Source organism: Macaca thibetana, chromosome 1, assembly GCF_024542745.1.
Source record: "Macaca thibetana thibetana isolate TM-01 chromosome 1, ASM2454274v1, whole genome shotgun sequence".
Classification (NCBI taxonomy): Eukaryota; Metazoa; Chordata; class Mammalia; order Primates; family Cercopithecidae; genus Macaca; species Macaca thibetana.
The window spans coordinates 212,039,477-212,063,149 of record NC_065578.1 but is presented as its reverse complement, the minus strand read 5'-3'; the positions used below and the strand labels follow the sequence as shown (position 1 = coordinate 212,063,149).

General features: G+C 42.0%; 1 protein-coding gene across 2 annotated transcripts in view; it reads left to right on the top strand.

Annotated features, from left to right (window-relative positions):
• Nucleotides 1-1,482: 1,482 nt before the first annotated feature.
• The window catches only part of GREM2 (gremlin 2, DAN family BMP antagonist), a 127,129-nt gene continuing 104,938 nt past the window's right edge, over nucleotides 1,483-23,673 (top strand). Inside the window, exon 1 of one of the 2 annotated variants that reach the window (XM_050770989.1) lies at nucleotides 1,483-1,787. The gene's annotated coding sequence lies outside the window, so the exon portion shown is untranslated. The other variant, XM_050770997.1, reaches the window with a different exon arrangement.

Here is a 23,673-nt window from a genome sequence, read left to right as displayed (position 1 = left end):
CTGAAGTTGTTAAAGTAATAAGGATATGCCAGTTGAGGTTAGACTGTGGTTAGCAGGAACCAACAGCTAAATGTGGTTTTGTTTTGTATTTCCTTTGTCAATTTCAGCTGATTTCAGGCTGACCCATTCTGAAAATAAGGCTGCATTTCACAATTCCTGGAATGTGCCCACGTAAGAAAAGAAGGCAGGTAGTCTGTTTGGTGATAATATATTTCAAGAGCTAATTGTTATTTCCTGTGAATTTGCAACACAACGTTCTGTGAGTTGAGTTGGAACTAGAATATCAAATACCAAATAGTATACAAGAGGAATAACACTACAAAAAAATTTCAAGTCAAAAATCAAAACAGAGCTCAGAGATTTCAGAAGCAATGGCTTCCTGTCAAGAATAACTGTCATTAAAATTTCCATAAGCACCAGTGAAATTGATTTTGGGGGAAAGTCTAAGGGAGGGTCTGTTTTATAAGACACAGTGAGACTTTATTTTATTCTGAATTTCCCCAGCCAAGTTTGTAAGATCTCAGATTTTTCTTGGGCCCTTTCCCTGCCAAGGGGCCAAAGGTTTATCTCTATTGACACATACAGAGAAAAAAATTTCATCCAGGGACCTCTATCAGCAGAGTCTGAATAGTCTTCTTTGGCTAGTGAATCACATTAAGGGAGTCCCAGTCCTGCGATGATCAGTGGCGAGAAGTTCAAAAAATAATAAAAAGAGCAAGCACGCAGGCATCACAGTACGCTTCTGATATAATGCACCAAACCCATGAAGCACAAGAATTGGTCTGGCGTCATTGTTTTATGTTCTCTGGATGTTGAAGAGTCTGATTTGCATTAGAAACCTCTGCATTCAATAAACAAAAATCAGGATAATAATGACCAAAGTACTATTTGGAACAGAAAACAAACTCAAGCAATGAGTGTTTTGCACTGAATTCATTCAAGATTTTATTAGTTAAGCTCTCACTTAGGTTATTAGGCTCAGCTTGCTTTTTATTTCACTGGCCTCAGTTATTGCAAACAAAAGGAGCCTGGTGTGTGTGTGTGTGTGTGTGTGTGTGTGTGTGTGTGTGTGTGTGTAAGCGCACGTGTATGTGTGTGTGTGACAATGTCAGACATATCACACACAGGCTTTCTACATTCTTCACATTGCAAATCCATCAACAAAAGGAAGAAGATCTGAAGGGAATGAGTATTTTTGTTTTTGCTTTTTTTTTTTCTGGTTTAGGGGATGGAGGGAGAATTTCTCCACATAAACAAGAAGGTTAGAATTGGAAGTCTGCTAAAAAAAATGTTAGAGCTGACCACAGGGTTGTAAATCCACTGACTGGAAGGAGGAAAAGAGAAACATTGCAAGCGACTGAAGTGTGTGGTGTGGCTGCAATGTTTGTGGGTTAGATGAGAAACAAGCGCTGAGTGAAACAGAGAAGGGGGGTGGCTGGTGTGATTTGTTTGGTGTTCAGAGCCAATAGAAATCCCAGACTGTGATAATATCCCCATGCAGCGCCGAGAGGATTCAGAGCTAAGTCTCCGGGCTCCTTTCACATCTGCAGGAGCAGCCAGCCTGGGACCGCGCGGCACGGGGCGCGCTCTCGCCTCTCCTGCACCCTCGGCCGGCGCGCTTCTCTTATGGGCGTCTGCTGCAGGCGGGCTGCGGTGGAACTGAAGGCGGCGGCGGGAGACCAAACTTAGACCCCGCTGCGCGCTAGAGAACTCAGAGAAGGCAGAGGGAGAGGGAGAGAGAGAGAGAGAAGGGACCCGAGGAGGAGGCTTCCGTCACGTCATTGCAGGTACGCAGCTTGTCACGACTAACGTGACACAGACAAGGTTTCTGATTTCTACCTTCACTAGGCACTTGGAATGAATTGACGTGGTTTGTTCCGTGGCCGGTCAGGACGGAAAGCCCCGAGTGAAGGTCTCGCCGGTTTCACCCCGGGTAATTCAAGCTGTTGGCGTGTGTTTTGGGGCCACAAGGTTTATTCACCTATTGAATGATGCGGGGGTGTAAAATAAGGACCTTCAAACTTGACCGTGATCGCTCTTTCTTTCTCTTTTAAATAACATCCATACCAATATGTTGTCATACCGCCAATAGATACCTCTTGGTGACTGCCATTCTAACTATGCCTATAGCGAGGCAAACACCACCCGATTGTTAGAAAGCGGGCTGTGAACCTCTCCCACCTACCTATCAGGTTAATATCCACCCTACAGGAATAAGAACCGCAGCGGACTTCGGCAGAGTTCTGATTTTTTAAAAACATATGGCCAAGGTACACTCGCCTCATGAGTGAAATATCACTACTATCACTATCCTGTGGTTGAAGAAGAGAGAAGGGAGGTAGATATTTTTTAATGTGATTGTCAGTGATCCTGTGTACCTGACTTATTTCTACATTGTCTTACGAGTTGAAAAATGCATTTGTATTCTGCACGCCAGGAAGGATCAGTTCCAGGATCTCATGTATTACTACATTAAAAAGTCATGAATTGGAACTATCTAGTAGATGTGATAGTTGTAAGAAAATATTGATGTTTGATTTTATTTTATTTGATCCTAAAACTCATAGACTTCTATTTCTTTTTCTTTTTTTTTTTTTTTAATTTTGAGGTGTGGGTTTTGTTTTAAAAAAAAATCTATTTCCTAAGATTTTATCACGTTTGGTTTGAAATTTTAAAGATGGTTATATAACTCCCCCCTCCCCCGCCCCGTTGATTACTTGTGATTAAATTAGCATTGCTTAATGAGTTCAGTTTTTCCTGGGAAAAGCCAGAGGGGACCGCATGAAGTCTCAGTTAAAAAATCGGTCTTGCTTTGCAGTCTTCAAGGGCTGGCTGGTATTCATGTGGCTTTGAATCCCTATGAAGAACGCTTTTTCTGCAGTGGAACAGATTGGAACTCCAGTACAGCCAGAGAATGGCTCTGCAGCAGGTGCAGGGGCAATCAAATACCTTACCTTCTGTCTAAGTAACACTCTTCCCGGTGGAGTCTTAGTCGATCACATCCAAACCATTCACTGATAATTTGCAATCGACTCACCATTCAGCAGTGCTTAGTTTTCAAGGTAGCCCTTGTCCCAAGACATGTGCCCGGCCAAGGAAGATAAGGAAGTTATAAGAAAGGTATTTGTGTTGTATATCACAGTGGAGAATTTATGTCGACCTTTTTTGTTTGTTTGTTTTTTATTTCTTATCAGATGAACATGTTCTTTCTGTCATTAAAGGAAATGCATGCTTAGCTCTCCCATGGAGTCAGGAAAACTTCATAGTTTTTGCCCATTGACTGATCTGAATGATTTTATAGAGTGTTTTTTGAAATCCTGTCAAAGTATAGACATGGCAAGTGAATACTATGTTTAGGAGAAGGCATTTGATTTTATAGATGAATACTTTTTTCCTTTTACATCAGAAAGAAACTGTAAATAATTTAGCTGTTCAAATAAATATAAGTTAATCGACCCAACTACATTCTATCAGTAAAGGGTTGTTTTGTATGATTGTGAGTATTTGTCAATCTTTTATAAATAGAATAGATGCAATAGGTTGGGATCTATTTCCCTCTTTCTAACTCTAAAGCAATGTTGGGCGTGTTGGTGGCAACTTTATGAGTGTGAGACTGATTATATTCACTTTGTATAGACTAGGAGACACTGAAGGCTTTTCAAAGATAAATATAAACAATGCTGTGATTATTCATTGTTTTGTGCTATCATTCTTCATTGAGAGAGGTAATCAACAGTTCATGAATCTTACTAGAGCCAGCCAGAGCTTTACATACCCTCGAGTTATAAGTTTGGTAAAGTTTAAACAAGGTACATGTCTTTAAATCTCTTTAAAGTAAACACCCCTTTTTCTAATGCAAAGGAATGGTATTAGACTCTCAGTTCTTATTGATATGGAGAGGATTGGCCTGTCTGGGTCAAGGGCAGACACTGAGAGACTGCAGAGGCGCAGGCATATGACAGATTAGTTCAGTCACTGCTGTACTTCAGTGTTCCTACAGCAAATTGCCCCTGTGCGATGTGCCAGGTTGCAGGCGTGTTCTCAGTATCAGGGCCCTTCAACTATCTAGGGAAAAAAAAAGAATTATTTCAACCAGGGAAAACATGCCCAGCATTGGGCTTAAATGGGTCACATAAAGCACCCACAAGAAAGACATTGTTTTGAAGGACAAGGTGTTCAGTGAAAAATTAGAGCTATGGTGCCATCCACTTCTTGGATTAGCTGCTTCTTGATAGTTCTTTTGTTTCTAATAATATTCGGTATAATAGATCTAATCATGTCTAGAATTAATTTTGATCACATGTCAGGCTAAAATGTGGTCCTCAGACTCAACACTGACCAATGACTTCAGCAGATTTCCTATCACCACCACTTCTACTTGGAAATATGTCTTTAAGTGGCCAGCGCATTGACGGGACGCAGACAGTGTTGGGGCACTGATTTGCAGAACGGAGTCCCAGAGCCACATGGGTGTTAAGAGGTTGGAAAGTGAGCGGGTGGAAGCCACAAGGGTATAAAGTGAGATGACATAAAGATTGACATGCTTCAGTATAAATCCCGGAGCCAAAGGAAAATGAAAATGAATGTATTTCCTCTAATTAGCTTCGGATATACATTTTTGATTAGCTTCAAGTATACATTTTTGATGAGACATCCTGAATATTTTAAATAAACTCTCTTGTGTTCTTAGGTATATCCCACACAGGTGTGGGATTAAAATAAATGCATTTGATGTACTGTAACACTCCTGTCCATACAGGCCAGGAGAGGGCAGCATGCAAACTCTGAAAAAGTGATTTGCTACCTCCTCTTGACCATGAGGAAGACTCCAGTCTCCAAATGGCTAAAAAATGTCTCTCCAACTTGAAGTACCCTCTTCCCTTTGGAGTACCAACTCTAGAATCTTAGTAAAGGCACACCATCCAGAAAGGTTCGTTTCTATTTTGGCCTCCAAAATTGGTGCTACCTGGCAAAATCAGAAAAGTAGCAGCGTATTTCACAGTGAGCTCAATTTCCCTTTCTTTTAGTTAGCTTTACCCTTTGATCCTATTCAAGCAGTCTTGATCTTGAATCTGTTAGGAGATGGGTGAGAGAAAGGGAAAGAGAATGCAGGGAAAAGAGGACAAGAAAGAATGGGGTTTCTCAAGTTGGTTCTCCAGGGGAAATGTTTATGAGCTGCTTTCTCAGTAGACCCAGCCTTTGTTTTAAGCATATCTCAAATACAAGTTCAGAGCCACAAGGATCCATTTTGTCCACTGACAATCAGAATCCTAGCAAATTTGGTTTCAAAACAAAAGAACTGGAATAGCTTCTCTTGGTTGTACCCAGAATCTAAAAGACATATGCTGACTGGGCGCGGTGGCTCACGCCTCTAATCCCAGCACTTTGGGAGGCCAAGGTGGGCAGATCACCTGAGGTCAGGAGTTCAAGACCAGCCTGGCCGACATGGTGAAACGCCATCGCTACAAAACTACAAAAATTAGCCAGGCATGAGGGCAGGTGCCTATAATCCCAGCTACTGAGGAGGCTGAGGCAGGAGAATCGCTTGAACCCAAGAGGCGGAGGTTGCAGTGAGCCAAGATCGTGCCATTGCACTCCAGCCTGGGCGACAGAGCAAGACTCCATCTCAAAAAATAAAAAAATAAAAATAAAAATAAAATAAATAAAAGACATAGGCTAAAAAATAAGAATTATGTATCTACCTCTTAGAGGTTCAAAAACGATTAAAACTAGTCAATCATAAACCTAGCCTAACTTTTTTTTTTTGGAGACAGGGTCTCACTTTGTCCTCCAGGCTGGAGTGCAGTGGCACTATCTCAGCTCGTTGCAGTCTTGACCTCCTGGGATCAAGGGATCCTCCCACCTCAACTTCTCCAGTAGCTGTGACCACATGCTCATGCCACCATGCCTGGCTAATGTTTGTATTTTTTGTAGAGACAGGGTTTCACCACATTGCCCAGGCTGGTCTCAAACTCTTGGTCTCAAATCTACCTGCCTTGGCCTCCCAAAGTGCTAGGATTATTGCAGGTGTGAGCCACCATGCCCAGCAAGTTAAAACTTTTTAAAGCTCGTGGCTAATCGGTTGTATCCTTGTGCAGTTGCTACCATCAGAGATGAGTCATCTTCTAGGGACAAACTATAATTGCACATAGAAGAGAGAAATAGTCACTCTTAAAGTGGGTGTCCTGTGACTGGCAGTGATGACTTCCAAATGGTTCATCACAATTTCGCTAGGCCGGAGATGTTAGTTTCAGGAGCAACCTTGTCTCTTTACTGTCGTTGGTTCAGCTGCTGCACAACTCACTACTACATATGAGGGACCTAGGAGGAAGCTCAGAGAGGGGCTTTTTAAACATCTGAGAGGGCCAGAGTAAAAGCATTCTGGAGGAAAACGTTGTGGCTACTCCTGAGAGAGCGGAAGGCAAGAGAGATGTTGGGCTGGGGATGGACGCATTGGGGCAAGGATGTAAAGACATCTGTGTGGGGAAAGAGTGATTCTGCTGCTTGGGTGCGGAGGATTCCAGGAGGCTCAAGAGGCTGTGCCCATCGAGGGCTCAGCAGCTCATGTGCATGTATGAGGACTTGAAAGCTCAGATCTCCACTTCTTTCCCGTGCCACCATACTCTGCTGGGAGGTGTGGTGGCCTTGAATCAAAGCAAAGGTTTTTTCAAGGACAAAGGCAAGATTCTTGGCATCTGGGAGGAGCAGGGAGGTCACTGTTTGTCTCCTCCGTTTTCAGCCAGATTAGCCTCTGCTGCACTTCCATGTGCTGCCTAGAAGTACATCGTGCTCTGATGCAAGGAAAGCATGGGTGAGTGTGAGAGGTTCACCCAGGGTCTCCATGGAATCAAACACAATGCCATAATAGTAAGGTATTAACAAATGAGGGGGGAAAATAAGCCATAGAGGCCAGGGTGGGGAGGAATTGTAAAATGTATCACCCAAAGTCTAAGACCAAGTTTCTGCTGCTATTTTGCAGATTTTAATGTAGCACATCCCGATTATTTTTAGTCAGAAAAACCCCAAGCTCCATCTCTCTTTTGCAGATTACTTTCCAATTGAAAAAAAAATCTAATAACTGAAGGAGAAATCTCTTTGAAGGTGCTGACCTGATTGAGAGATATAATAGAATGAGTGAGACTCCAGCAGATACCACAACCCTCATTAAAAGGCATACTAGAAGGGTACGTTTCACTAAGAAACCGTGTCTGCATTGTGAAGGCAAGATATTTGGAAACAAAAGAAACACATGACTTGTAGAAAAGTCCTCTTAAAGGACACTTTTTGAAGGACAGGAGGCCAAGAACACAAATATTCCCAAACGCCACTTTCATGTTATGGATGAGGAGCCATTCCAAGCTAAAATTCTTCTGTTCTATAATTTATGTAAACAATGAGAGAGGGGGAAAAAAGAGAACGCTGAGCAGGGGAACACTTGACCAGCTCCTATGAAATGCTAAGTTGACTTTGTCTAGTACAAACACTGTCTGCATTAAAAATATTATTCAACCTGGCTCTACAGCTGCGACTCTAAAGGCTGAGAGGAAGCTAATCTTATCATCTGTGGAAAACTAACCACCTCTCTCTGCTTTCATGCAATTATAACATGAACCCTGGATAATGCATTATATTTTCTAATTATAGTAGCTGTGTTTTGGGAAAGTTGATAGATGTGTGACATTGTACATAGAGTTAATAAAAATCCAGCAGCTCTGTCATGAGATTTTCCTGCCTTTACTGGGAATCTAAATCTCATCAGCATTTCAAACAATCTTTAATTTTTCCTTATCAATAATTTTTAAAAATTGAGATTGTTCTAACATTTGTTGAATACATATCATGTGCCAGATTAAAGTAGACACATCCCACAGATTATTTAATTCAGTCTTCACCACAGTCTCAGGAGTTTATCTTCTGCAAGTTTTACCGATTAAGAGAATTTCTCATAACCATAACATCTGATAGCTGAGAACATATCCCTTCAGTTAGTCAGTCCTACAGGCGTGCATTCAACAGATATCTATTGGTGCATTCAACAGATATCTATTGAGTCCCTTTGTATAATTAGAAGAGAATAACAATTAATCATCAATTGTATAGTTGCTTTTACTAGTATAGTCCTTTACATTATATTTTCACAAACATTCTTGCGTTTAATTCATGTATTTCACATACATTCTTGTGTTTATTTCACACATTCTTGCATTTAATTCCTGCCAGTCATTCACATATGCAAAAACAATAACAGCAAACATCTTCTATAGCACTAGCCCGTCACTAAATGATCGAATTTACATATATGATTTCATTCATGATGGAATATTGATTGATTTAGTTTCAGATCCACGGGAGTGGATTTGATCAGATGTTTATCGTCCATCTAATAGATGATAAACAGATGGAAAATATTCACCCTCAGACCCACTACTTGAGAGCAAAATAGATCTGTGTAAACTTTAACTTCTCTGCTAAGAGTGTGCTCGGTGTCTGGGGCAGCATCCCCTGGCTGCAGAGACCACCTTTCCTTGTTCCTTATGAAAACTTGGAGCAATACAGAAATATATATCTTCAAACATATGTATTTAAGACTTCAGCTTGACTAATGGTATGGAAAATACACTTACGATGCCATTTCTATGAACTCAGAGAATGTAAACTTTGAAACAAACAGGCAAAAAGCATCACTTTGTTTTAGAGGGTCAAATAGTACTAAGACTTTTTTTCACCTAGAAGAGAGTTATCTGGTACTTTGAAAAAAAATATTAACCTAAGAAACTCAGGAGACCTGGGTTTGCACCTGTTTCCATTTTTCACATCCTTGGGGAAAGTCTACACTGCCTCTTGAGTTCACTCTTTACATTGAGAAGGCGGAAGTGGCTCTTCGGGCTTCATTCCAGCTGTAAACGTCAATTCTACATGCTTCCCTCTGAGAAATGGCTGACAGTTGTTAGTTAAAGAATGACTATTTGCTAAGCATTTTATAGGTATCATCTAATCTTTACAAAAATCTTAGTTAATAGTGTTATCATCCTCATTTACAGATGACATTACTAAGACTTAGAGCTTTCAAAAAGTGACACAGTCAAGCATGCTGTAGAACCGTTTCAATCTGGCCGGGCGCAGTGGCTCACGCCTGTAATCCCAGCGCTTTGGGAGGCTGAGTTGGGTGGATCACTTGAAGTCAGGAGTTCAAGACCAGCCTGGCCAACATGGTGAAATCCTGTCTCTACTAAAAATACAAAATTAGCTAGGCGTGGTGGCATATGCCTGTAATCCCAGCTACTTGGGCGCCTGTGGCAGGAGAATTGCTTGAACCTGGGAGGTGGAGGTTGCAGTGAGCCAAGATCGCACCATTGCACTCCAGCCTGGGCAACAAGAGCGAAACTCCATCTCAAAAAAAAAAAAAAAAAAGAACTGTTTCAATCCTATCTCTTCCACACTTCCTATAGTATGTTGTGCCTTCATTCACTTATAAGTACTGAGAAGATACTATGTGCAAAGCACTGTGCAAGATTATAGGGTATAATAGTGAAGAAGACAGTTAAGGTACCTTAACGAGCTCAATACTAGTACGAAAGACCAAGAATAACCTAATCATTACAATGGTGTTTATTGGGTATTATAACCAGGATCCTCCGAAAATCTATGGCATTGTTTCGGCCTTACTGACAAAGCCATTTGACAATATAAGTCTTTTCATTGTAATAGCTCCAATTTTTTCTTTACATCATTTCAGATATTTTTTCCACTGGAGTTTAATATGGTTTTAATCTTCCTTGTATAATTATTTTTGTAACATGTTTACATCTTTCACTAACTTTCAAGCTCCCCTGAGGGCAGAGGCTATTTCTTGTTCCTCTTTTTATTTCTCAGCACAAAATCGATGCTTAAGGAACTATTTCTGATCTGACTCGATTGAGATCCAGCTGCAGCTAATTTAGAGTTAGGATCAGAGACTGCTGCTTATCTGCTGAAAGGCACAGTCTTCAAAACATTCTAAACACACATCTATCACAGGCTAGACAAATGACAGACTCAGTCTTTTGTCCTGGGAACTTTTTGGTTTTTTTTTCATTTTGTCTTGTGTTGTTTATCCCTTATGTTACAGACTCCTAACTGTTTAAAATGATCACTGCAGTGAGAAAATAAAAATGTCAAGAAAAATCAATTACGTTTTTTAAATTTACTACTTAGACACTAAAATACTAAATGAACCATTTTGACAGGTTTTGTTTTTCCAAGTGAAAGAAAATTTATTTATTTATTATTAGAGAATGCCGAGGTGGTCCTGTAAATTTATCTGTCATTCCCCTGGGATGGGCTGGTCATAGCAACCTGGAATGCATGCTAACCTTCTGGGCTCATTGCTTCCATTTGGAAATTAACAAATTCTTGCTCAAGCAGAAGAAAATGATAAGATTACTAAAAATTCTGGAAACACTGTCATTTTTGGATTAGGAGACTTAATTTAGGAGATGCAGGAGAGTTTTTAAGAGGACTAATTTGTTCTATGTGGTTTTCAAAGGTTAGATTTTTTTAAAAATCTCTGTAAGGATACTTTACCTTGGTGACTTTTTTGTTTGTTTGTTTTTTGAGACAAGGTCTCACCCTGTTGCCCAGGCTGGAGTGCAGTGGTGCAGTGGCATGATCTCGACTCACTGCAGCCTCAACCTCCCACGCTCAAGTGATCCCCTGTCCTCAACCTCCCAATAGCTGAGACTAGAGGCATGTGTCACCATGCCTGGCTAATTTTTCAATTTTTTGTAGATGTTTGAAATGCTTGTTCCTTGGTGCCATAAAGAAATAGCACTTGAACATCAATGTAATTTATTTAGTAAGACCATTTCTACTTCCTGCAGAAAGGGGACACTCGCCAGCAGTGTTGCCACGAGAGTGCACCAAACAAAGGAGACAAGGTCATTTATAACCTGACGTGTCCCCCCTACTGCTGTGTCCGGTTTCCATTGGCTGTAAAGGGACCTCACATTCTGTATTTGTCCCGTTTGGCTAGCAACTTAGAACTTTTTAAAAGAGGCAAAGGTAAAGGGGAACAAAGGAAGGAGGAAGTAACTTGCGGAATGCTGAGAAAGGTAAAAACACTTTTAAATAAGGAATAGGAACAGGCTATGACCTAATGCTTGCTTGGACCAGTATAAGCATGCCAGGGCAAAGTTTTAGGAGCACAGGTCTTTGAATAAATTTTGCTTCTAAGAGAAGTTACTATTTATTCCTAATTAGATGGTGAGGAAAGTCTTTGAAAAGGAACCTCTATTTTCACTTTTTACGTAGAGATGGGTCTCACCATGTTTGCCAAGCTGGTCCCGAACTCGTGGGCTCAAACGAGCCTCCTGCCTTGGCCTCACAGAGTGCTGGGATTATAGGCGGGAGCCACCATGCCCAGCCTACTTTGGTGTTCTATAAGAATTGAGGGGAATCTGGGAAATTTGATGGGAAAAAATTGCTTCTGATTTCCACTTACTTGTAACTGAAATATCACATTCTCTTTAGTTATGAATGTAACAAACCACAGTAATATTAATAGAATCATGGCTTTGGCACCAATAGAAATTAGAATTGCTTTCATATCATGTTACAGTTGATACCAATGTCTCAAAATATCACTTGCACTTACCTAGTACTTAAAACTACTTGAAAATTATGGAAGTTATCATACGTGCTTTTAGATCTCATTATTTAGGGCCTTATAAAGAAGACCAGACAATTGTATATCATACATTTTATATATATATATACACACACACACACACATACATGTGTAGTTATACAAAGCTGCTATGGTTGGGATATTTGTCCCCTCTACATCGCATGTTGAAATGTGACCCCTGATACTGGAGGTGGGGACTGGTGGGAGGTGTTTTGATCCTGGAGGTGGATCCCTCATGAATGGCTTGGTGCCCTCCCCACAGTAATGACTGGGTTCTCCCTCAATTCATTCACTTGAAAGCTCGTTCTTTAAAAAGAGCCTGGCACCTCCCTTCTCTCTCTCCTGCTTCCTCTCTTACCGTGTGACACCCCTGCCTCCCCTTAACCTCTCGCCATGAGTGGATGCCTCCTAAGGCCCTCATTAGAAGCGGAGCAGAAGATGCCAGCACCATGTTTCTTGCACACTTGCAGAGCTGTGAGTCCAATAAACCTCTTTTTCTTATAAATTACCCAGCCTCCTCAGGCATTCCTTGAGAGCAGTGCAAATGGACTAACACAATAGCATATATATAAAATATATATATAACACAATAGCATATATATAATACATATATAAAACAATAACATATGTATGTGTGTATATGTAAATATGTGTATATATAGTTTCCCTTGTAACGTTATATACTTTTTGAATTTAAAACCATTATTCTGAGAAGGAGTCATTAAGGTTCATCAGACTTTAAGGCAGTCCATGGGGAAGAACAGGTAAAAAATCCCATGCAGTAGGGCAGTAAATTTGAAGTCAACCTTTCTAACTTCTAACACCTTCAGCCGTCTTAAATGGGATGGGTCGCCAGGTGAGCCAATGAAGTTTGTGCTGGAGGGAGAGATGGATGGGTGATGAATGGGAACATGGATGTGAGAGGAGTCATGCATCAGATATGGAGTTGGGCCTTGATGGTAAAACCCAACACTGAGGCTCTTTAGGCTCAAGAGAAAGAGAAGAGGAGATGTGTATCTCTTTCCTCTACTTGAATTTGCTCTAGTTTGAGCCAAATGGCTTCTATAAGGAGGGAAGAGTCCTTGAGGGCATACCTTATGCCACTTCTCTTTGTATTTGAAACTGGATTTGAAACTGGATGGTTTCAAGCACCGGTAACTACTTGTTGGATGAGTGAATTGAATGGCTCAAGGCCACAGTTGATGATCAGGTGTGGCTGGTGCCCTGGAGCCACAGCCTATCTGCCTGAGTTCCCATTGATAGCTCCCCACCCCATTGGAATTCTCTCTCTCTCTTTTCTTTTTTTGAGACGGAGTCTCGCTCTGTCGCCCAGGCTGGAGCGCCGGTGGCGCGATCTCCGCTCACTGCAAGCTCCGCCTCCCGGGTTCCCGCCATTCTCCTGCCTCAGCCTCCCGAGTAGCTGGGACTACAGGCGCCTCCACCACGCCCGGCTAATTTTTTGTATATTTAGTAGAGACGGGGCTTCACGGTGTTAGCCAGGATGGTCTCGATCTCCTGACCTCGTGATCCACCCGCCTCAGCCTCCCAAAGTGCTGGGATTACAGGCGATGAGCCACCGCACCCTTCCTCTTTTTTTTGTTGCCTTTTTTTTTTTTTTTTTTTGAGATCAGTCTCGCTCTGTGACCAGGCTGTAGTTCAATGGCGCGATCTCAGCTCACTGCAGCCTCCGCCTCCTGGGTTCAAGCAATTCTCCTGCCTAAGCCTCTCAAGTACCTGGGATTACAGGCTCCTGCCACCACACCTGGCTAATTTTTTATTTTTATTAGAGACGGGTTTTCACCATGTTGGCCAGGATGGTCTTGATCTCTTGACCTTGTGATCCTCCTGCCTCGGCCTCCCAAAGTGCTGGGATTACAGGCTGGAATTCTCTTTTCATGCTCTTTTCTGTTCTGCTGTGATGTGAGCTCTTTAAGGAGTCATAATTATTTTTATCTTGTATGTTACAGGGAATCACAATGCTTAGTGTTTGGTGAATAAATGAATAAATGTCCCTGTAGAGGTCACTATTGTTACAGAACCAATGGCTCCATTAAAAAAAATAAATAAATTAAGGAAAAAACATATAAGAAAGAATACTTCTGACTTTACTCATCATAAGTATCATGGGATGGGGTCATAATGTTAAATTCTGACCCACTAAGTACCCAAATAAAAACCTCAGAAAATAATTCTGTTAATGGTAAGGCAAGCAACCTCTCTCCCTGTTCAACTTAATGGACGTGTTGACAGAAAATAGCTTTTAGGATTGCTGGGGCCTAGGCAAGCTCTGAAAATTTCTAGGGAGGTAAACAAAGTGTTTTATTTGGTACCTAAGCTGAGAACTTCTCTGTATTAAAGGATGCCAAGATAGTCCTATAAGTGTATCCTTCATATCCATAAGGTTATGGAAATAGTTTTGGAAGGTATTGCTTTTGCTGAAAGGAAGAGTAGGGAGGGGGGCAAGGGAGGATTTATTGAGCACTTACTATATGTTCCAGGTATTTTAACACACAATATCTTTTTTATTTTTTATTTTTTGAGATGGATTCTTGCTCTGTTGCCCAGGCTGGAGTGCAATGGTGCAATCTCGGCCTCGGCTCGCTGCAACCTCTGCCTCCCGGGTTCAAGCGATTCTCCTGCCTCAGCCTCCAGAGTAGCTGGGATTACAGGCGCCCATCATCACGCCCAGCTAATTTTTGTATTTTTAGTAGAGACGGGGTTTCGCCATGTTGGCCAGACTGGTCTCGAACTCCTGACCTCAGGTGATTGCCCGCCTCGGCCTTCCAAAGTGCTGAGATTACAGGTGTGAGCCACTGTGCCCGGCCTAACACACAGTGTCTTAATAAGCTTTTGTAACATCTTTTTGAGGTAAATGCTGTTGTCCACACTTTACCAACAAAGAACTGAAGCTCACTGAGGTCCAGTAAATTTCCTAACTTCACACAGCCTCTTTATAGAGGCTAAATAAGCATTCAGACTGAGGGCTTCAGAAGCCTTTTCCCTTAATAACTTTGGTTCTAGCTCCTCACATCATATTAGGCTTCAAACTGGAGACACAGGCATAAGACTCCATGTAGGCTGTGTTGAGTGGGTAGTCAAACAGAGGGATGTGTACCATTGGTTTGGAGCATGAATTTTGAAGTCAAATAAACCTGGCTTTGTTCCTATATGTGTGGAACTATCACTTTGTATCAGTAATCCTTATCTGAAGTTGTACAGTGCTGTCTTAAGAATTATGTGAGATAATGCTTTTCGCACAGGCATAAAAACTCAATTTTATTATTATTGTTACTATCATTACTTTGCAGGCTTTTGATATTAGTGAATTGGGGCTGAGAAGCAAAGGTCTTCAGAATGTTATCTGTGAAGGTTGCTGGAAGAACGGTTTATTATTATTACTACTTTGGAATTGAGGCTTCAAATCTAATTTTGTGAACTGAGATAAACAAAGTATTTGGGCCTGAATTTTATCTTTGAAATGCAAATAATAATTATTTGGAGGAAGAGCTAATCAAGCACTCTAAACAAAACCACTGATTCATTCAACAATTATTTATGGAACCAGAGCTAGAAATAGCAGGAGATCAAAAGATGGGACCACGTTTTCAAGGAGCTAATAGTTCACGGGGAAGGCAAGACATGCATGTCAACAATTAAAACACGGCCAGGCATGGTGACTCAAGCCTGTAATCCCAGCATTTTGGGAGGCCAAGGCAGGTGGATCACCTGAGGTCAGGAGTTCGAGACCAACCTGGCCAACATGGTGAAGCCCCGTCTCTACTAAAAATACAAATCTTAGCCATGTGTGGTGGTGGGCGCCTGTAATCCCAGCTATTCAGGAAGCTGAGGTAGGAGAATTGCTGGAACCCGGGCGGTGGAGGTTGTAGTGAGAGGAGATCATGCCATTGCACTCCAGCCTGGGTGACAAGAGCAAAACTCCGTCTCAAAAAAAAGAAAAGAAAACAATAAAAACACAAGGTAAAAACTGGATAGAACTGGTAAAGACATGGACATATAAGGTACCCTGAGTGTTGGATTAGTGAACTGTTATTTCAAAGGAAAATGGTCTGAGTGCTCCTGTAAAGGTCTGGGAAAATTACACTGTGCCACGTTTCACGATTTTTTTCTGCTTTCTCCACTCCGTGATACATGTTGGATGTTTCATGCCTTCCAACTCAAGATAAAAGGAAAACATGTAATCTCTTTGTTTTACACACAAGGAAGTGATAGCCCAAAAAGTTGTGTGTTTTAAGACTGCAAACTAGCTTGTTGTCAAATTAGCACTTGAATCCAGGTTCCCTCATTCCCAGTCTACCCTTCTTTCTACTACACCATGCTCCCTTTTGAGCGTCCACCATTTGGCTGAGCCTAAACCAACAGTACACGAAGTGTTGCAAGATAGATTACACAAAGGTCCAAGGTACAGCTGCAGGATATGTGCCAGATTGGGGGAGAAATCATTTTGCTTTGGGGGCAATAGAAGGATTTCATATACATGCAACAAAGTTTGTTGTTGTTGTTTCATTTGGATCATTTTTCCTAGTGCTCACTGCGGCACTAAATTATCCCGGAGCTTCGATACTCCAAGGCTAAGGTCCACTGAAACAGTCCTTATCATTTCTAGAAGCCCAGTGGTGCCTTCAGCTGGTGTGATGGATAAAGTAGCAGCTCTGGCCACTGACTACCCTTCCCAGGTTTTCAAGTGTTGTGGTACATTTTGACTTATCCAAGTAATAGCTATGACTCTTCTTCTCTTCTGTCTGGACCAAAAGATTGGTCTTCTCTGTGATATATATGCTCAGGTTTTTCCCCTTCCCCAAACTAGTGTTTCTTTTAGGCCAAATGCGCCATTTGGACTGGTTTATTTGGTCATGCTTAGACTTTCAACTAACAAAGGCAGCTTCTGGACTGGATTCAGGGACAGAAATGAGTGTGTCCATCCAGAGCTTTTTCCCTTCTGTTTGTCAGAGGAAGGTCACTCCCTGGAGGAAAACATCCTGTTCTTCTCTAGCCAGATCATGTTGGCACAATGCTTCCTCTGCTCACCCCATCCCTTTTTTATATCTGGAGCCATACATGCACAGAACCAGGCAGCAACCTGGGATGAGAAACTTCCCAATAAATAATAGACACAGCCCTCACTTACTGTTGTTGTTGGTTTTTTTTTTTTGTTGGTTTGTTTGTTTTTGGAGTCAGAGTCTTACTCTGTCGCCCAGGTTGAAGTGGAGTGGCATGATCTTGGCTTACTGAAACCTCCACCTCTTGGATTCAAGCAATTCTCCTGCCTCAGCCTCCCAAGTAGCTGGGACTACAGGCGTGCACCACCACACCCAGCTAATTTTGTGTTATTAGTAGATATGGGGTTTCACCATGTTAACCAGGCTGGCCTCAAACTCCTGACCTCAAGTCATCTGCCTGCCTTGGTCTCCCAAAATGCTGAGATTACAGGCATGAGCCACCACACCTGACCACTTAACTCTTTATTGAATGAATCAGTGGATGGATGGATGGGTGGATAAGTGAATGGATAAAATGCAGTCACTCTTTTCTGTGGTACTTTGAGAGCACTATGAAAGTCAGTAGCCAGATGGACTATTCACTATGGGGCAAGTATTATCCTTTGGAGAGACAAGCAGACATTTGACTCCAGAAGAGAAAGCAGCACAGTGCAGGGCATAGATCAAGCAGAGTATGCCCAAGGCAGAAAAGCCATATTCCATGGCTACTCACTTATGCTTGCCATCCTACTCCAGTTCAGTTCACATGCCACTGACTTTGAGTAATTAGGCCAGGGAAGATAAAAAAACTAACTCCTAATACCAAGTTCTTTTTATCCAAATTTGGAGCAAAACTCATGAGCTCTATTCTTGGGGTTGAATGAGACAGGATTGCTGATGACTGATGTCTGAATAGGCACCATATGGATTTGTAAAAAGGGAAGAAAATAATCCTCAGTTGTAAAAATATCTTCGGTCTTCATAAGGGTGATATGTACCCACATGCTTCTGTCAGGTGGTTTTGCTATAAATGATTACTCTTGGACTAATAGAAAAATTTCCTTTTATAGTGATTGTACATTTTCCCAGATTATCAGTGCAGCATGCAAAATCCCACAGCTTCAGACATTTAAAAGATCAAAGGCAGAGGCCATTGGGGTCTTTCGACTCACCACACACCAGAACAATAGTTTGGCTACCAAAAGTCCCTTTAATGACAAGAAGAAAGTGTGCTTTCATAATTACCAAGCTGCACTGTGAAAACCAATATGCATTCCTAATTCTTGCATTAAATATTCCTGTTATTTCTTGATGGCAGTAAAATTCAAATTGTCTCCATATGATTAAAACATTGGCCAGTTGAGGTTTGGAGCTGTTTAGTCGATATTAACTGCAGTGGTGTTGAACTGATTTTCTGTTTCAAATGACAGCCAAAACTATCAAATAAATCCAAAAATATTTATCAGGGTGGCTTCTGAATATATAGAGGGTAGTTTATGACACACTCAGTAATCTCACTGAAGGAAGGGAAAATATATTTTCCATCTGTGTAACCCCCTCAGTAGCTGGCAGAGGGTAGTTGCTTAGAAAATGTTTCGGGGGTGTATGAAAAAAAGAGTAACTTCAGCATGGAGATTTGAAAGTAAGGATCTGTTAATTTAAAAAATCTAACAAAGACACAGATAATACCAACAAATCAGCCATCTGCTTAGAACTTTAGTCCTATTTCGTCAGTTCTGATTTGTGTATATTCGACAAACATTTATTGAGTTTCTACAACGTGCCAGGCATTGGGAATATAAAAAAGAATAAGATCTGCCTCCCAGCAGTTCCCAGGTCACTAGGAGAAACAAACATCTAAACAAACAGCCACATTCAATATTAAGGGTGACCTCTGAGCAAAATGAGGCCGGAGCAAGGCGGAAAGGGACATTTGAAACACTGGTTTTGCTCAGCAGGGACTGTGGAGCACATATCGTACTAGAAGAGATGGTGTGCTTGTTATTTTCAGCAGTTCCCAGCTCTCAAATCACCTTCTTAGCAGTTTAGTTTTGTTGTCGTGACGGCATAGCAGTTCTGCTGTGAAGTTTTTTCCTAGCTCCTGGAACTACAAGGACAGGTCTACAGCTCAGGAGTGCCCTTTGGCAATCTGTGCTCTGAGAGCCCTGGCTCCTGGGCTTTGTTGCACACCAGAGACAGTGGTCTCATTCCTGGCTTTCTTCTAAAGTATCATAACCAGGGTCATTAAAATGGATTCTTGGAATCCAAGCAAGACACATTCAGGTGTAGTTCTTTGGAAAAATATGATCCTAGGAAGGGAATACGCCATAGTAGAGTAGTAATACTCTGTTTCTGGTTTCATATCTGGCATTGGCTGAATTTCAGTTCATGAGAAAGAAGGACAGAGCAGGCCAGTAGCTTCCAGCTTTTATTTACTTGTGCACTGGCCAGAATGCAGGATGGAGAAAGTGACTATCAAAAGGTCAGATCCTTTTTTTTTTCTCTCCCCTAAGTATGCACAAGGAGATAACCAAATGTTTGTTTTTCTATCAGAGCATACGTTTGGGTACATCTACGTGACTAAAAGCAACTGAATTGAAATCCTATGCCATAGGCTTACCTGGAATGCTCTAAACTGCTCTCAACAGCCTGAGATGGCATTTTTTTTTTTTTTTTTTTTTTTTTTTTTTTTTTTTTTTTTTTGAGACGGAGTCTCGCTCTGTCGCCCAGGCTGGAGTGCAGTGGCCGGATCTCAGCTCACTGCAAGCTCCGCCTCCCGGGTTCACTCCATTCTCCTGCCTCAGCCTCCCGAGTAGCTGGGACTACAGGCGCCCGCCACCTCGCCCGGCTAGTTTTTTGTAGTTTTAGTAGAGACGGGGTTTCACTGTGTTCACCAGGATGGTCTCGATCTCCTGACCTCGTGATCCACCCGTCCCGGCCTCCCAAAGTGCTGGGATTACAGGCTTGAGCCACCGCGCCCGGCCCCTGAGATGGCATTAAAAATAGACTGAGTCACCTTGTTTTTTTTGTTTTTGACAGAGTTTTTTTCTTGTTGCCCAGGCTGGAATGCAATGGCACAATCTCAGCTCACTGCAACCTCTGCCTCCAGGTTCAACCAGTTTTCCTGCCTCAGCCTCCCGAGTAGCTGGAATTACAGTTGCGCACCACTATGCCAGGCAAATTTTTGTATTTTCAGTAGAGATGGGGTTTCACCATGTTGGTTAGGCTGGTCTCAAACTCCTTATCTCAGATGATCTATCTGCTTTGGCCTCCCAAAGTGCTGGGATTACAGGCGTGAGCCACCGTGCCCGGCAAGCCACCTTGTTTCATAGGGTGGTTGCATACACCATTGACCTTTGGTCCATGGTCATTAGGACAGAAAAGTTGAGTCATTCCTCTCTAGTTGCTTTTCCTTAACTTTAAGAGATCCTAATGGATCTCTTAAACACTGACTAAGACCTACATAACACTTCTTATATGTGATGATTGGTTAGACTTAGGATTCTAAGTTATATTTAAACAAGTAGGATCTTCATCTCCCATATGAATTCAAGAATGTTCATGATGCAATAATAATAATGACAACAAAAATAATGTCTACCGATCATTCAGCCTACACAATAGCAGAACACTTATTTGGAGTATTCTACTATAATAACTGATATTATATTCATCACAACTTATTTAGGAATTGTTATATGCCAAGGACTCAGGTAAATCCTCTAGAGCATTTAAGCCTTAACGACAGTCCTGTGACAAGAGCATTGTTATCCCCATTCTCCAGAAACCAGATCATCAGGTCACTTCCTCTTGAGGAAAAGGTAGGTCCTTTTCCTGTCTGCCTCCAAAACGCTTCTTCTTAACCTTCATGCTAGACTAAGACCTGGGCACGTTATTAGGTGTTTCGTAAACACAGTCTCATTTAATTCTCAAGACAAGCCTGGTATTATTATTGTCCTTTTTCATACAAATGAAAGTCCAGAGCTGCAGTGCCAAAAGCAAGGAGCCAGAATTCAGACCCAACTCGGCCTGACTCCAAAGCCCAGGCTTTCTGTCCACTCAATATGCCGCCTCCAGATGGCTTCCAGGCCATTATCCTCATTCCGAATTGCCTTCCCAGTGACTTTTCTTCCCCCTGAAATTCCCTTATTAGGGAATAACACCTTCCATTCCATAATTTGGAATATAACTGGAAAAGCAAAATCATGCTGGGGTATTTGAAGATTGACCCAAAGAACTCTGGGTTGCCAAGGGCTGCCCAGGAGGCGGGGGTGAATTATGCCTCCAAGAGAGCAAAAGAACTTAAGAAAAGAAGCCTTGGGAGGTAATTAAGAAAGCACATACTTCACTTTTTTTTTTAAGGCCAAGTCTTGCTCTGTCGCCAGGCTGGAGTGCAGTGGCATAATCTCAGCTCACTGCAACCTCCACCTCCGGGGTTCAAGTGATTCTCCTGCCTCAGCCTCCCGAGTAGTTGGGACTACAGGTGTCTGCCACCACGCCTGGCTAATCTCTGTATTTTTAGTAGAGACAGGGTTTCACCGTGTTGGCCAGGATGGGATCGATCTCTTGACATCGTGATCCACCTGCCTTGGCCTCCCAAAGTGCTGGGATTACAGGCGTGAGCCACTGGCCCGGCCTTTTTTTTTTTTTTTCTTTTTGAGACAGAGTTTCACTCTTGTTGCCCAGGCTGGAGTGCAGTGGCGCGATCTCTGCTCAACACAACCTCCGCCTCCCAGGTTCAAGCAATTCTCCTGCCTCAGCCTCCCAAATAGCTGGGATTACAGGTATGCGCCACCACGCCTGGTTAATTGTGTATTTTTTAGTAGAGACAGAGTATCTCCGTGTTGGTCAGGCTGGTCTCAAACACTCAACCTCAGGTGATCCACTCGCCTTGGCCTCCCAAAGTGCTGGGATTACAGGCGTGAGCCACCGTGCCCAGCCATACTTTACTTTTTTTATATGGGCTAACAGAGTGGGTATTAAATTGCCTTGTTTATATATATTATACAATCCTGTGCCACATAATGTCATTTTGGTTAACACAAACTGCATATATGACATAGTCCCATACGATTATAATGGAGCTGAAAAATTCTTACCACACAAATATTTACCACTGTGTTGATTTCCTTATACTATTCAGTACAGCAACGTTCTGAACAGGTTTGTAACCTCTGAGCAGTAGGCTATACCATATAGGCAAGGTGTCTTGCGTAAGTATGCTCTGTGATGCTCGCACAAGGATGAAATCCCTAAAAATACATTTTTAGAATGTGTCCCCTGTCATTGACACGACTGCATATATATAACACATATATATAAATATTAATATATAAAAATATATACTTTTTACTCAACGTAGTTTTGCTTTGATTTTCACTTTGAATTTCCCTGAAGATACTATTTATAAGATCTATGCCAAAGAACATATATAAACTCAATTTGGTTTTTCTTGGTTCTTTCTCTTGTATCTTCTTTTGGATTTATTACTAAATTCTCAAATGTTCTACCCATATAAGGTTATCCCATTACTCCAAATGGTTGAGTTTCTTAGTCCAGTTTTCCCATCTTCATAGGTTCAACCGAATATTCTTTCCTGGTTTATTGCTGGGAAAAGAGCAAATAAAGAATGAATCCATTTTTCTCCTTTTACTCTTTTATCAATTCCATGCAGTGACTGAATGCTCCCCACAGTGCCTGCCAAATGTGGTCTGAATATTGCGTAGCGAGGAACTGAATTTATGGGAATCAAGCTGATGAAAAGTCTCAAAACCAGGACGAGGCCGGGAGCGGCGACTCATACCACGCCTGTCATCCCAACACTCTGGGAGGCCAAGGCAGGAGGATGACTGGAGCCCAGGAGTTCAAGACCAGCCTGGGCAACTTGGCAAGACCCAATCTCTACAAAAAAATCAAAAAATTAGCAGGATGTAGTGTTGTGTGCCTGTAGTCCCAGTTACTTGAAAGGCTGCAGCAGGAGGATTTACTTGAACGCAGGAGTTCAAGGCTGCAGTGAACTGTGATCATGCCATTGCACTCTAGCCTGGGAAACAGAGTGAGACCCTGTCTCAAAACAAACCAACCAATGAACTAAGATGACCATAAAATAAATCACCCAAACCGGACTGCTTTTCACATTGAAAGAGGGTGCTGTGAACACCGGGATAGCAAGCAGAAGGTAGGCCATTGCAGGGCAAAGAAAGAGCAAGGAGAAAGAGTGAAGTCTGGCCACTAAGGTCGTGTCAGCCCTTGTAGGTAACATAGTCCTTGCAAATCACATATGTCATTTAATAGACACTGAGAACAATCGCTCCTATTCGTTTACAAACACTAGGAAACTACTACGCGCCAGGCCTAGGCTAGGCCCTGTGAAGGATTCCTCCATGAAGCTCAGAGTCTACTGCAAGACACAAAGGTGACTTACACGAGCAACAGTAATGATACTGACCAACTTTTATTGAGAACTTTCCACATGACACATACGTTGCTGATTGCCTTTTGTTCATGATCTCATTTAATCCTCACCTAATCTTACAAACTAGGTAGACTCATTGTGCTGGGTTTTTAAATCTGGATACTGAGACTCGGAGAGGCAAGTTGTATGTTGGTCTTCCACTGGTCTCCCAACTTACAACTGGTGGAAACAGGATTCAGGACTCAGTGTGTGGAATCTGAAGGCCTGAGCTCATAGCTCCGTGCTTTGCTGCTTCCCTGCACAGGACACTGAGATAAATGTCATGGAAGAGATAGGAGCCAAGTGATAGTGGACTGCAAAGCAGCCTCTTCCCCATTCCTGTCATGCATGGGGAACATAAGAGAAGGGAAAGTTTTACAAAGGAGATGACATTTGAGATGGGCCTTAAAGATTACCTAGACTTTCTTTTCTTTTTTTTTTTCTTGTGATGGAGTTTTGCTCTTGTTGCCCAGGCTGGATTGCAATGGCATGATCTTGGCTCACTGCAACCTCTGCCTCCTGGGTTTGAGCGACTGTCCTGCCTCAGCCTCCCAAGT